Consider the following 15620-nt stretch of genomic DNA (forward strand, 5'->3'; position numbering starts at 1 on the left):
ACTTAGAATCAGTTAGTTGTTAGTAAGCATGGAACTCATGTTAAGCTGGTATATAAGGAGGAACAGTTGACGTATACCACACGCAAAAAATAATAAGAATTCATTCTTCTAAAATCTCAGTCTCTTCTTCTCTGTTTCTTCCATTTCTTCAGTCTTGTTAAGCCAAGCTTAACAATTGGTTGGTATCAGAGCATGGCGGAGGGCAATAAATTCAAGGCAATGAACGAAAATTGCAAAAAGTTAGAGAATCAGCTACAGAATCATCACCTAGAACGGCAAGAATTTATGGCTGAAAGTAAGGAACGTTGGCTGGAACAAGGCACCAAGATTGATCAGCTAGTTCTGCAGATGGAGACAATATCCTTACAATTCCAGCAATTCATTGCTTCTCAACCAGCGAGAAAGGATATTGGAACTAGTTCCAGAGGCATTTTGACGACCCCGAGCACTGATAAAGAAACAGGAATGCTTGTTTCAGCTGAGAAAATCGCTCCAGGACACAGGAATCAATTCAGAGGTGAACAAATGATGGGGTAGGAACTTCATAGGATGGGATATAACATACCATTGCCAAGGGTGGAGTTGCCAACATTCAGAGGAGAGAATCCTCGGGGTTGGTTGCGAAAATGCAGAAAATATTTCAAGATGAACACAATACCTGCACACCAGTGGGTAGAAGTGGTCTCCTATTACTTAGAGGGCAAAGCAGACATCTGGTTCGAAGGATTAATAAGGGAGAACGAATCTTGGATGGACTTGGAAGAATTTGCACAGATTCTTTGCAGACGGTTTGGCAGCAGAGAGGACAGTGTGGAAGAATTCAACAAACTAATCCAAGATAAAAGTGTGGATGATTACATAGAGCGATTTGAAGAGCTAAGATCAGTGATGAGTGCTCTTAATTCATCCCTAACAGAATTCTATTACGTCTCTAGCTTCATTAATGGGCTGAAGGAGGATATCAAACCAATGCTGAAGATCTTGAAACCTGCAAATGTGTTGATGGCATTTGAACAAGCTAGGTGGCAGGAAAAATCCAACAATGCACTAACTAGGAGGTCCAGACTAGTGCAGCGCAGTAACACCACATTTAACAATGGAAGAGTGGCAAGCAATGCTCCACCCACTGCCTTTAATCCCAATCGGATGGAAGGAGGAAGACCTCACTCAAATAGCTTATTTGAGCAGAGAAAAAGGCTTGGGCAGTGCTTCAAGTGTGGAGACAAGTACACACCTGGGCATAGATGCAATACTAAAGGCTTACACATGATCGAAGGGGTAGAGGAAGAAGAGGATGAGGAAGTCAAGGAACTGGATGACACAATGCAAGATAAGTGTAAAGAAAGGAGACTGATTGATGAATTTGGACTATCATTAAATGCATTGGCAAAAAATGATACCTACAATACTATCAGAATTAAGGGAAACTGTCAAGGCAGGGACCTTATAATTTTCATAGTTAGTGGGAGTACCCATAGCTTCATTGATGAGGGTACAATTACAGAATTAAATGTGGCCAAAAGTAAAACCACGTTACTTGCAGTAACTGTGGCTAATGGTACCGTCATGTTATGTGAGATGCAGAGCCCTAGCTTTACATGGTTTATGCAGGGCTACGAATTCAAAGCCAACCTGAGGGTACTAAAATTAGACAGGCATGATATAATGCTGGGTGTGGATTGGTTGAAGCAATATTCTCCAGTGCTCTTTGACTTCATCAAGTTGCGGTTATCACTCAAGAAAAGTGACAGAATGATCGAGCTAAAAAGAATAGTGTAGAGTTCTGACTTGCACATGATATCAGCAATTAAGGAGCAGAATAGCTTCAAAGATGTGATTGTAGGAGTAATTGGTTAGTTTTTTGCTATGGACGTGGAGGAGGACAAAAAACCAACCAAAGCTGCTGAAGAGATTGAATCCTTGTTAAAGGAATTTGCAGGACTTTTTATAAAGCCACGAACTCTACCACCAGCAAGGAAGTTTGATCATAAAATTCTACTAAAAGCTGGTTCCCAGGCTGTCAACATCCGACCCTATAAAAGTTCATTCATCTAGAAGAGAGAGATCGAAAAGCTGGTCAAGGAAATGCTTGCCAATGGAGTAATACAACAAAGTGTTAGTCCTTTTGCCTCTCCAGTTTTGCTTGTCAAAAAGAAGGATAACATATGGAGATTTTGCATCGACTATCGACAGCTTAATGAGCAGACCATTAAGAACAAATTCCTTATTCCTCTCATAGATGATCTCCTTGACGAGCTGCATGGTTCCAGGTTCTTCTCCAACCTAGACCTGCGATCAGGATATCACCAGGTCAGAATGAATGAGGAGGATATTGAAAAAACAGCGTTCAGGACGCATCATGGGCATTATGAGTTTAGAGTCATGTCTTTTAGCCTCACAAATGCCCCGGCCACCTTTCAAGCATTGATGAACAGCGTACTGGAACCCTTCTTGCGGAAAGTTATGCTAGTCTTCTTCGATGACATCCTTATTTACAGCTTAACCTTTGAGCTGCACCTTGCTCATCTCAGGCAAGTGCTGGAAACATTATAGGCTAACCAATTATTCGTCAAGAAGTCTAAGTGTGCGTTCAGGGAACAATAGGTAGAATATTTGGGGCATGTGATTTCCATCCAAGGAGTGGTCACAGACAGGAAGAAGATTGAAACTGTAGCCCATTGGCCTATTCCACAAACGTTGAAGGAATTGAGAGGGTTCCTTGGATTAGCTGGTTATTACATGAAATTCATCCGGTATTTTGGAATCATTAGTAAACCTCTTACTGACCTACTGAAGAAAAATAATTATGGTGGAGTATACAAGCTCAACAAGCATTCACAGTATTGAAACAAGCCCTGTGTGAGGCCCCAGTCCTCACCTTACCCGACTTCTCCAAGACATTTGTGCTGAAATCGATGCCTGTGACTATGGCTTGAGAGCTGTACTAAGCCAGGAGGGCAAACTAGTAGCCTATTTTAGCAAATCCTTAAGTTCAAAGCACCTTGGATTATCCATCTATGAGAAGGAGTACCTGGTTATTCTTATGTCTGTGGAGGCTGTGGAGAAGTGGAGGCACTACCTCGAACAGGAACAATTCATCATCCAAACTGATCATGAAAGCTTGAAATATCTGTTGGATCAGAAAATTCACACTACAATTCAGAAAAAGGGCCTAATGAAATTGTTGGGATTGAGGTATAAGATATTGTATAGGAAACGAAGGGAGAACATTGTGGCTGACGTTTTGTCTAGGAAAACCAGTGGTGAACTGTCTGCTAAGGGTAATGAGACCTTGGAAGCTATCACCAATATACTTCCTGCATGGTATGAAGATGTTTATGCATCCTATGAGAAGGACTGCAGGTTACAAGCCATCATTCTTAACAAACTGACAGGTACAACAGGGGAACCCGACTTTACTTACAAAGAGGGAATCCTGCGATACAAGGGCAAGATCATGGTTGGCCAGGAAGGACATCTCAGAGCTCAACTAGTAAAATCAGAACATGATTCTTATGTTGGGGGACATGCTGGCATTCAGAATACCTACATAAGGCTGAAGACAAACTTACATTGGTATGGGATGAAAGCTATGGTTAAAAAGGCAGTGGAAGAATGTAATATGTGTAGGCAGGCCAAGGTGGAAAGGGTGGCATATCCAGGACTGTTACAGCCCCTGCCGGTTTTTAGAGGTACATGGGAGGCCATTACCATGGACTTCATAGAGGGTTTACCAAGTTCAGAGGGACGAAATGCTATCTTGGTGGTGGTGGACAGGTTCACAAAATATGGGCACTTCATTGCACTCACACATCCATTCACAGCACAAGACATTGCACAAGTGTTCCTAGATCATTTCTACAAATTCCATAGATTGCCTGCAGTTATTATCACAGATAGGGACAAAATCTTTACCAGTGTATTTTGGAAGGAGCTTTTCAAGAAGCTGGGGGTTAGAATGTTGATGAGCACAGCCTATCACCCACAAACGGATGGGCAGACCGAGAGAATGAACCAATGTTTAGAAACATATCTTCGATGCATGACCATGCATCAGCCAAAACAGTGGTTTCAATGGCTATCATTGGCACAGTGGTGGTATAATTCCAGCCATCACTCCACATTGGGCATGAGCCCTTTCTAGGCATTATATGGTTATGATCCTCCTCAGAGGGAATGGTTGGCACAGGAACCTACTCTAGTAGCCGCGGTGGAGAAGGTATTTCAGAGGAGGGCAAACATGGATCACACGCTGAAGAGGCAGCTGGAAACAGCAAGGAACAGGATGAAGCAAATTGCTGACAAAAAAAGAACAGAGAGGGAATTCGAAGAACGGGATTGGGTCTTTCTTAAACTGCAGCCTTATAGGCAAAACAGTATGGCCGTAAGGAAAAACCTTAAGCTCAATCCCAGGTACTATGGTCCCTTTCAGATCAGCAAAAGGATTGGGATGGTGGCATATGAGTTAAAACTTCAAGAGGGAAGTTTGATCCATCCAGTATTTCACGTGTCTTTATTAAAGAAAAAGGTTGGAGATGCAACAATAGTTTCGTCCAAACTGCCAGTATCAGATAAGGAAGGACGAATGCAAATCATACCCTTAGCCATATTGGATAGGAAATTGATGAAGAAGGGTAATGGAGCAGCTACTGCAGTGCTGGTTCAATGGTCCAATCTCAATCAAGAAGATGCAACTCGGGAAGATTTGTCTGATCTACAGAAGCAGTTCCCAGATTGCCAAGCAATTTTTGAAGCATCTTAATCGAGCATTCAATCGAGCATTCTTGTGGACAAGAAAGCATTCAAGGAAGGAGTATTGTTACAGCTGGAATAAATATTAGTTACTGGATATTCTGCTAGTAGTAACAGAATGCATGGCACGTGGAAATCAGTTAGAATCAGTTAGTTGTTAGTTGTTAGTAAGCATGGAACTCATGTTAAGCTAGTATATAAGGAGGAACAGTTGACGTATACCACACGCAAAAAATAATAAGAATTCATTCTTCTGAAATCTCAGTCTCTTCTTCTTTGTTTCTTCCATTTCTTCAGTCTTATTAAGCCAAGCTTAACAGTCTCTCGATCTCAGGCTTACTGGTCTTCTCTCTTCATTCTTTTATAGGGAATGCTAAGGTGGCCTGAGAAACATTGGGTTATGTGTCCAATGTAATGTACATCATCATAAAAACTTGAACCGTTGAGTGACCATGGTTTTTTTTTTTCCATCAAACCCCCTAGTGACTTCCTAATTGCCTTCTCTTGTTAGTTCCTTTTACACTTTTTAATTGACCTTTTTTTTCTTTAATTTATTTGTTTTACTATATTATTTCAGGGATGGTCATTTATTTGTAGTTGCATTTTGAAGAGAAATAAAGGCCGGTAAAGCTACCCTCATTGTTGAACCCCTTTGTCTCTTTGTAGAAGCACATTTATTTATCAGTTTTTTCTGGTTTTGAATCTTAAATAACCAACCAAACCAAACCGGAAATAATCGGTTTAAATCATTTTTTGTTCGGTTTCGGTTTTAAATCCTAAAGAAAAAAAATCGGGTTGGTTGTTTTTTTAGTAAAAACCGAACCGAACCGAAAATACTCACTTCTAAGTGCGTATAAGATGAGAATTGAGGGTTTTTGGATCCGAGACACGAGTACTCGTTTATATATATATATATATATATATATATATATATATATATATATATATATATATATATATATAGATTATGCTTATTTCAAACTCAAGACATTAGATTTTATTTATTTTTATTATTGAATTTTAATTTTTATTATTTTATTAAATTTTTATTAACTAGTGGATTTTAAGCTTGAATTTGATTCTAATTAGAGTTATATTATTAGTATGCATGCTAGGAATTTGATTTTATATCAATTGCAAGTTTGAATAAATACTAAGCATGCATGCTAATATTCTTTTAATTATATTCGTGTTGAAAGCATAATTGTCATGAGTTATTAGTTTCCATGCTTATAGATTTAAACTTGTATGAACAATAGGCTTTTTTAGAAACATTCTTACGTTTAACATATCTTGTTATGATAATTCAAACATCCTTGCTCACTAGTCTATTAGTCTAATATATTTACAATATTTTATTAACAATCTTAAGGATTTATCCTTATATTAGACTTTATTTAGTTATCTTGTAGAGAAAAAATAATAATAATAAAAATATTAAGTGTGAAAGAGGTTTTTAACATTTTTAAAATTTAAGTTATTATTTAACTTTCTTTTAAATTATTATATTCTCACATATAGAATTAATTTTAATTTTATATGCTTTATTAGGTTAAAGATGATGGAGATAATCCTAATATATTAGGTTGTGTTCAAACTATATTGATTAAGGCTTCAAATAGTGTTTGTTTCAACTCACACTATCAATTATATAGTGTTCATAGTTACGAACCTAGAAAACTTGTAGATCTTTTTCATATGTCTCCTCACTATAAAATATTTGATTCAACTGAGTCATTTGCATGTAGATTTTATAATTTGCATGTTGATATTATAAAACAAATTAAAGCAAGTAATAAACAATATAAATTATGAGCTCATTTGTATAAGTATCATGATATACTTAATGTTGGAGATTATTTCGTGATACAAATCAGCCCTGAACGGTGTCCTTTGAAAACTAATCATAAATTTCAAGTGAGTAGTTCTAGATCATTCAAAATGTTGCAAATAATTGAATCAAACAGTTATGTTGCAAACTGCCATCAAACTTTAATAGTAGCTCTACTTTTTACATAAAAGACTTCGTTATATATAAAGTGCAACCTATCTCTAATGCTCATTTTGAAACCTCTGCCCCATTATCCTTATCTTTGGCCCAAGAAGAACATATCAATGCTATTTTGGATGCACAAGTTGTTTTTACCAAGGAAGGTGAACTATAGTGAATCTCAGTATATAATCTAGATTACTAAATTCAAACTATTCTTGAATTATCGTAGAGATATAACAACAACTTAATCATGCTTTTTGGGAGCATCATTGGAGCCGCCTTGAACTACACTCGACAAGGTCGAGTTTCTCTAACCCTGGGTGAGTTGGTTGGGACACCAGACCCGGAACACTGTTTATGCACTCGTATGATCATAAACGATAAGGGGGTAGCCCAAACCATTGAGAAATTCAACTTTATCTTATGTTTTGGTTTAACTTATTTGAATTTTTAGTTGAGGTTTATTAATTAAGCTTTATTTGTTGGGCGTGATTTAATTATTATTGAGTATTTTATTTAGTGGACTATAAGCCCAATTATTTGTTCTAGTTAAGGTTTTATTATCATATTTTTCTAAATGTTAGACAATTTTGATGAATTGATAAAATACAGAATTTTCCTCTTCTGAATTCTCTCTTATTCCTAGTTTCTTTTCTTTCCTTACTTTTAATTCTTGGCATCTTTCTTTCTTTCTTTACTTTTAGTTTTCTTTACTTTTTTTGGTTTCGCTTTAAATGATCACATGATCAAGTCTACTAAGAAAATATTAACTAACAAGTTTAACATGAAAAACTTAGATGTTGCAGATGTAACAACCTTAATCTTGTAAACTCAAAATATACGACATATATTAGTAGTTACCAATTTTTTTCTTTATACTTATATGTTTTACTGAAATTTTGACAGAGTTTCCTTTGTATTCTTTTGATACCAAGTTATCGACTCAATTATTTCTGAACTTGTAACATCAATCACAATATACGTCCATCATTTAGACTTTCAAAACTCCAGCAGATATCAATATCTCATTTCTATTTTCTATAGAACAATTTATTAAAAGCTAATAAATTCATAACATGCATCATCTATTTATTTAAAAAAAAATATTTGTGCTCAAAATATATATACAACCAACCATAATTCAACTTAATAACATCGACAACATAAATTACATCATACACAAGATAATAAGTTAAACATTACAATTCTTAGTTATAAAAATGTATTACAACAAAATATTAGTTCTTCCAATTACATTGATCACATAGCAAAATTAATTATCCAAGCATCTACTATCCAGTTCAAGGGTGCGACGTACCTAAAAACATAATCACATTAAACATGATTAAATTGTACATTTCAACAAGTACTTGGATAAGGACTAACTATTTATGTACATAAGGTAATTTTCACATCATTTAATAAATTGTCTTATTTGTTTTGTAATTTACAATTTTATATATTCTTTTCTAGACACAGAGAATAAATCTATTGAAAAATAACAGGAGTGTCTCCCACAAACCTGCATATTTAACCTCAAATTAAAGTCTTACAATTAATCTATATTACACCAAGAGGTTATCTCATTAACTCATAAGTTAATTTTCTTAACATGGTCATTCAACCAGGCATTATTTCTAGTAGCCAGGAGATAATCTTCTCAGCTTGCCCATTCAACGGGGCATCATTTCCAGTGACCAGGAAATAATTTTCACGGCTTACCCATTCAACAAGGCTTCTTTTGAACTTTACACTAAAATTAAAATCTATAAAATTTCTTCTACAATAATAAAAATTAAACCATTTAACTACTTCAAGGTGTCGAACACCTACCTGATGTATGTGCACATGAAGAGGTCCATTGTTGCTAATTAGGTCTTGCGACCTCCTCTGCACCAACACAATTTACTTTGTTATTGTTCATTCATTTGAACCGGTAAAATTCTAATGCCGATTACATATTTATTTTTCATAAAAATCCTTATTCAATTTAACCTATCAACATCAATTATCTTCAATTTGGCAAGATTTCTCAATAATATTATTAAACTCCATTTTCTAATTTTCTTCTCCTTTTAGCCGAAAATAACCTAGGGAAGAAAGTGAAGATTTTTTTTCTTTGAAAAATTCTTACTCCTTTCATATAATAACACTTATAAACCTTTATCTACCCACATTTTCCAAACAATTGAATTAAAACCTCAAATCCCCTAAATTATTCCTCTTTTAGCCGAAAATTCAATTAAAATGGGGGGGAAATTTTGTTTCTTTTATTTAAAATTAAACACTTACCCAATCATAATTCATGCTTTCTAACATGGCTAAATCATAATTTGCATTATTCCCACAATTCATAACATACATCCACAACTTCACATAATCAAGATTTTGCATAATCATTCATCAAACATAAAATTAGAGGAATTAATCAATTGGAGCATGTTATTTACCTCACTTTAATAAGGATTCAAGGAAAGAATGCAAGAAAAATCAAGTTTTCTTCTCCTCCCACTTCAAACCCTAACTTTAAATTCTTCCTCCAGAGCACTCACCACCTTAAAATCACTCCCTCTTTATGTTTAACTAAGTTAATCACCCTAATTACTCACTTTAATTGGTGAAACCAACAAGAATTTAAGTAGAAAATCACACAATTTCTCCCCGTCTCTTTGTTTCAAACTCATGGCCAAAAGAGAAAAATATGAAGCAATTATATTCTAGCTTTTAACTATTTACACATTGGCCCTCATTATTTTTTAATTCTATTTTTGTCACCCAACTCTTCTTTTTCTTAATTTACACCATAACATACTATCTTTTATTCTATTGTATCCATTTACTATACTTGAAACCCCTTTTATTTAATTTATTCGGTATTTTATTTATTTTACTCATATTATAATTTATCGGATTTTTACAACATATGTCATACTAGTAATAAAAATTTATAAGACATCTAATAGATTGTTATTGTCCCAATCTCATATAATATGAAAATTCTTGAGAAATTTTCTAAATGTGACAATAACATTGTCAAAACACCAATTGATATAAATGTATATATGTCTAAGAATAAAGATAAGAGAATAAATCAATTGGAATACTCTTGAATAATTGGAAGCCTAATAGACATTATGAACTGTAAAAGACATAATATTGCTTATTTATTTAGTAAACTGAGTAGATTTACAAACAATCTAAGTATGAATCATTGAGAGGTAATAAAAAGGGTATTCAAGTATTTGAGGTACACCTTGGACTATAGCCTACACTACACTAGTTGATTAATAGTACTAGAATGGTATAATGATGCTAATTGGATTTCTAACATTAAGGATTCAAAATCCACAAGTGGATATGTCTTTATACTTGGTAGAGCAATTGTATCATGGAAATTCCCTAAACAAGTTTGTATCATTAAACCCACGATGTAATCAAATTTTATTGCTTTTGATAAAGCTGGAGAGGAAGCCGAATGAATTTGGAATTTCTTAGAGGATATTCCATGTTATCTAAAATCAGTGTCAACTATTTGTGTCTATTACGATAGTCAGTCAATAATTAAAAGGACATAAAGTAGTATGTATAATGGAAAGTTTAAGCATATACATCATAGACATAATACCGTTAAGCACTTACTCTCAAATTGAATTATTTTCATTGACTATATAAAGCCAAAGGAAAACATTACAGATCCGCTAACCAAATATTTGTCGAGAGAGCTTTTGTATAGTTTATCGAAAGGAATGAGCTTAAAAACTTAAAAAACAAAAGAGTGTAATGATGATAATCATATCTAGTTGATTGGAGATCCCAAGATCTAGGTTCAAATGGAAAACTAAGTCATATAACATATCGGTAGCACTAGGAAACTATAATTTTCTATTTATTCCAATGATAAAATAAGTGTTAGTTATAGTGTGATAAATAGTGAGTTGAGCTCTTAATGATTTTCATATATTGGTACATCAAGTGAAGTATAGCATAATACTTTTAATGAAAGATCACTTATATGAGTGAAAAATATGGTTATTTCTTTGAGAATTTTGATAAAAAGTGAATTCTCTAAAGCACTCATAAGTCCAAGAGTTGTTCAAGGCGAAAATGAACAGTGATAACCAAAGGAAATCTCTAAGTAGAAAACTATATGAGTACTATTGTCTTGGTTTACACAAAATGCTAAATAGTTTAAGACATCGCGTTCACTATTTAATCGAGTAAGTCTGATAGTATTTCACTAAGAAAGGTTTAAAGCTAAAAATATCTATTTTGATGTAGTAACATACCAAACCAATATTTCTCAACAAATCTTTGAGTCATTTTCAAATTGGTGAGACAATTTTCATTTATGTGGGGGATTGTTGAAAATTTGTTTTAATGATTTTAATATATAAATTTTTTTTGATGTAGTTTAAGACATCAATTTTTCATTTATGATTTAAACAAATTACGAGTGAATGAAAAACTAACCTTAAAGAACCCTTGGTTTCTTCACTCAAAAAACCCTTGGTTTTTCTATATTTAATTCTTGATTCATGGTGGTTAATCAAAGATTGATACTGATAGAAATTAATTCTTCAACCTTTTAGCTTTTAAAATTCATTATGTGCTTCAGGTCGCACAATATATTCGTCAAATATGAAATTCTTGTGCAAGTTTGAAATATAATTTATTAGATAGATCCAGTCCTTCATGGGCGAGTGAGAGATGTTGGTTATTGGGTTAGGCATGGTCCGCCCATGAGAGATGAGCTTGATCCAAATGTTTATAAGAGTTACTAAAATAAGTAATTGCTTTATTTACTTATATATATAGGTACATGACTTATTAGAAGATGAAAAAGTTTTTACTTTGAAAGATAATGGTTCTTTCTTTCTGTTCTCCCATCTTTGACTCTCTGAATTAACTTGACAAGATTTATAAAGACATTCGTACTGCGAAATATCTCTTTGGTCCTAGTAATCGAAGTAGCACTGAAGCAATTGATCTAGGGACAAGAAAGTGAATTCTCAAATCACCAGTAAGTTTCCTTTAAATCTACAATGGTATCAGAGCATGATTTTAAGATGTACATTCTGTTAGATTTTATGCAATATATCTATTATTGTACAAACTGTTTTTTTTCTAATACATATGAATACATGTTATTTCTTTGCTTGCATCAATAACTGCACCATGTATTATTTAAAAGAGAGATTCTAAAAATGTTTGTCAAATTTAAAGCCAAAGACATTGACTTTTGACTATATTGATTGTATCATAAATTTTTTGTTCCTAGTTTTTTTTAATATATAAAAATATAATTGCTTCAAAATGACATTGGTGTAACTACCATTTCATCCATTTAAATTCAATTTCATAGGATTTATCGTGTGTTTTTTTTTTAAAAAAAGGTTATAATAGCATTTGGCATTATGTAACATAAATGCTTTTTATTATTATTTTTGAAATTCATTAATTTGAGATAATTAATTAAATTTTTAGAATTAATTAATCTAATAATTATGCATGACACCTCTTGCTAAATTGTTCAAATAATTTGAAAGAAGAGTTGCCTTTTAAACTCTACAGACATATTGGTCTAAAAAGATGTGCCTTTAAATTCTACAGATATATTGGTCTGAAGAGCTGTGTCTCTAAACTTTATAGACACATTGGTCTGAAAGGGTGTTATTTTATTTATAAATGTCAGTTTGATGTTGACAAAAAAAAAAAAACAAGAAACAATTGGGGGGCATCCCGAGAACAAAACTCTTTGTTTATGTTTATAAAAAATAAAACAAAACTTCTTAATAAACTTATAGAAGTTGTTGCCTATAAGTTTTAGACTTTGTTGTATCCTGAAAGTATATTTCTTTAACCCTGCAGCAAATATAGTGGGGGTAATTAATGCCTTAAAGATAGTGATCTTTACGCCTCAAGGCCTATTTGTTATACTCTTGATTATTATATGTATATGCTTTTGAAATATTTTTGTTGTAGTTGATAGGCTACAACAAATTAATTATTTATTGGGTTATACCATTAAACCTGTTCACAAAATTCAACAACACATTGATTATATGTATTGTTGGATGAGTAGACTAACTATGAGTGGTGTTTACGAGTTCTATATGGAACATCAAATGTTAAGTGTTCTCAATTCTCTACCTGAGGAATGGATGTCGATGCGACTATTGTTGGAATATAAGCTAGGATCCTTAGATTTCAACAATCTTGCTGATGAAATGCTACTTGAGAGGGAATGTCGGTATATAAAAAAAGATATATGACCTATTAAAAGAAGTGTCAATTACATGGATGTTGCTGCTAAATTCATTCCATGGTTTGAGCAAAATGAATTTGGAGGAGATGACTTTGATGGAGGAGATGATGTAATTTGAGACCCTAATTATGTACCTACAATATAAAATAATTTTGAAATTTATTATTCTTAATTTTGTATTTTTATTATTATTTCAGTATTTTTTTTGTTTAGATAATTGGTTGATTTTTTTGTTTAACTGCATATTTTTATAATTTAAATTTTACTTATATTATAAGCATGTATATGAAAATATCAACAATTTGATCAATTAGAGTTGCTAGTTGAAACTAATAACTATAATTTTTGCACTCATTTAAATTTCCAATAATAATTAGATCATAAAATGGAAATTGATTAAGTATTTAACATTATTTTCATTTCTATTGTATGAGTTAGATTCTTATTTGTTTAATTTAGAATGGGTTGTTTAATTTAGAATGGAGTGACAATAAATATCATTTAAATTGTACTAGATACTAATATTTGTAATTGGTGTCAATAACGCTTGATATGGCTGCATCTAAGAGTATTATTGCTGATTTGAACCATAAAGACAAAATAAGTTAAAAAGAATTATGATGTTTGACATTGTAAGATTGAGTATCTCCTAGAAGAGCAAGAAATGTTGGAAACAATCACACAACTGATGGTTGAACCTGAGCAAGGAAACACTACTCAGCACAAGCTTGATATGGAAGCATATCAAACCTATAAGCGCAAGGATCATGTAACTCATATTCTAATGTTGAGCAGCATGAGAAATGATATAATGTTGTGTTTTGAAAGGCATCGTTCAACCCAAACAGTCCAAACAGTTTGGGATGTAGTGAAGATTCAGTATGGGGAAACCTTCACTACTAGACTTCATCAATTAACTCTCAAATTTGATGGTTACAAGAAGCGTCAAAATCATACGATGAGGCAGCATCTTGCAGTCATGTTTAACATAATTAGTGAATTAAGAGGTGTTGGGCATGAGATGACTGATGAACAATGAGTCTAAGTTGTGATATGCTCTTTACCAAGCAATTAGGAACACATACGTGTTAACCTTACCCACAATGGCAACATCAAGACATTTGATGATGTTGCTCGTCATGTTGAGCTTGAAGAAGATTGATTTCACGCTAAAAAGCCTATAAACAAGGCTTTTATATATGAGACTAAGATCCAAAGAGCATATGACTCTAAACATAAAAAGAGCAAAGGTAAGGGTCTTAAATATGGTAAGAGAGGAATAAAAGCAACTAATAGTGGATATAAGCGCAAGCATGAAAAACACGGCGGTAAGAAAGACAAGAATATGAATTGTTCAATTATGGTAAACCTGGTCACTTTGCTCGTGATTGCACTAAGCCAAAGACTTAGGAGCAACCAACCACATAGTAAAGGATCGAACAACCTTTGTGGAATTTTATTGAATTTCAAAGGGAAGTAGATACATATACATGAGGAATCATGCTTCTGCTGTTGTGCTTGGGATCGGTACCAGTAAATTAGATTTACGGGGCGGTCGCACACTTTAACTTCATGATATACTTTATGCTCCTGAAGTTCAACGAAATCTTGTGTATGTTCTTGTTTTACTACAATTAGGCTTTTATATTGTTTTTGTTGGTTGTTGTGTGAAAATATATCTGGAATATTTTTTATAGTTCTGATTTTGTATTAAATGGTTTTATGGTGTTAGACATTGTTAATGTATCTATTAAGGATGATGCTTCTATTTATGTTGTTCAAAGTTCCAGCACTATTAATAATAGTGATATCATGTTATTCATTATTTATTTTATGGAATATATTGTGAGTATCATGTAATATAATTTGTTAAAGTATATCGATAAACTTAGATTGGCTCACTCACATGAGCAATCATATCTAGCGCTTGTAAGGTGAGTAGAGATGAAACTATTTGAGTTTTAATGTTCAATAAGTCACTTGGACACAATGAGAGCAATTTTAACTCAAAGAAATTATTAAAAAAATCACCTTGGTTAGGACCAAGATGAGGTTCTTAAATAAAAGAATCAACATGAATGAATTCCCACCATTCATGTATCTATTATAATTGAAGTCGAGTATAAAATTATTCATCTACCACTAATAATAGTGAGCAAATGAGAATTTCTTATTTGAAGTCTATATATTTCTTTTGCGACAAGACTAAGACTTGTATGGTGTATTTTCTTTAACAAGGAGAGCAACAACATACACTCTTTATCTTCAGAAAAGAAAAAAGTAAGCTCCACTATATAGGGTATGTTTGGCAGTGTGGTTGCGGTTGCTTTTCAAATAACTTTTCATGCCGAAATGCATGCCAATGATTTTTTTTATTTTTTAAAAATCATTTTTGATATCAGCACATCAAAAAAATCCAAAACATACAAAACATATTAAATTTTAACAAAAAAAAATTGAATTTTTTGGGAACGCGGTTTGCACTGCGTTCCCAAATGGTTTCATACTACATGTGATGACGTCCATTACAAGAATAAAGGATGGATCCCTGCTTCTTTATTATGTGAGTCATGGAGATTATGTCTAAGATCTTAAAATCTTACCCTTTGT

This window comes from Populus trichocarpa, chromosome 4, assembly GCF_000002775.5.
Source record: "Populus trichocarpa isolate Nisqually-1 chromosome 4, P.trichocarpa_v4.1, whole genome shotgun sequence".
Classification (NCBI taxonomy): Eukaryota; Viridiplantae; Streptophyta; class Magnoliopsida; order Malpighiales; family Salicaceae; genus Populus; species Populus trichocarpa.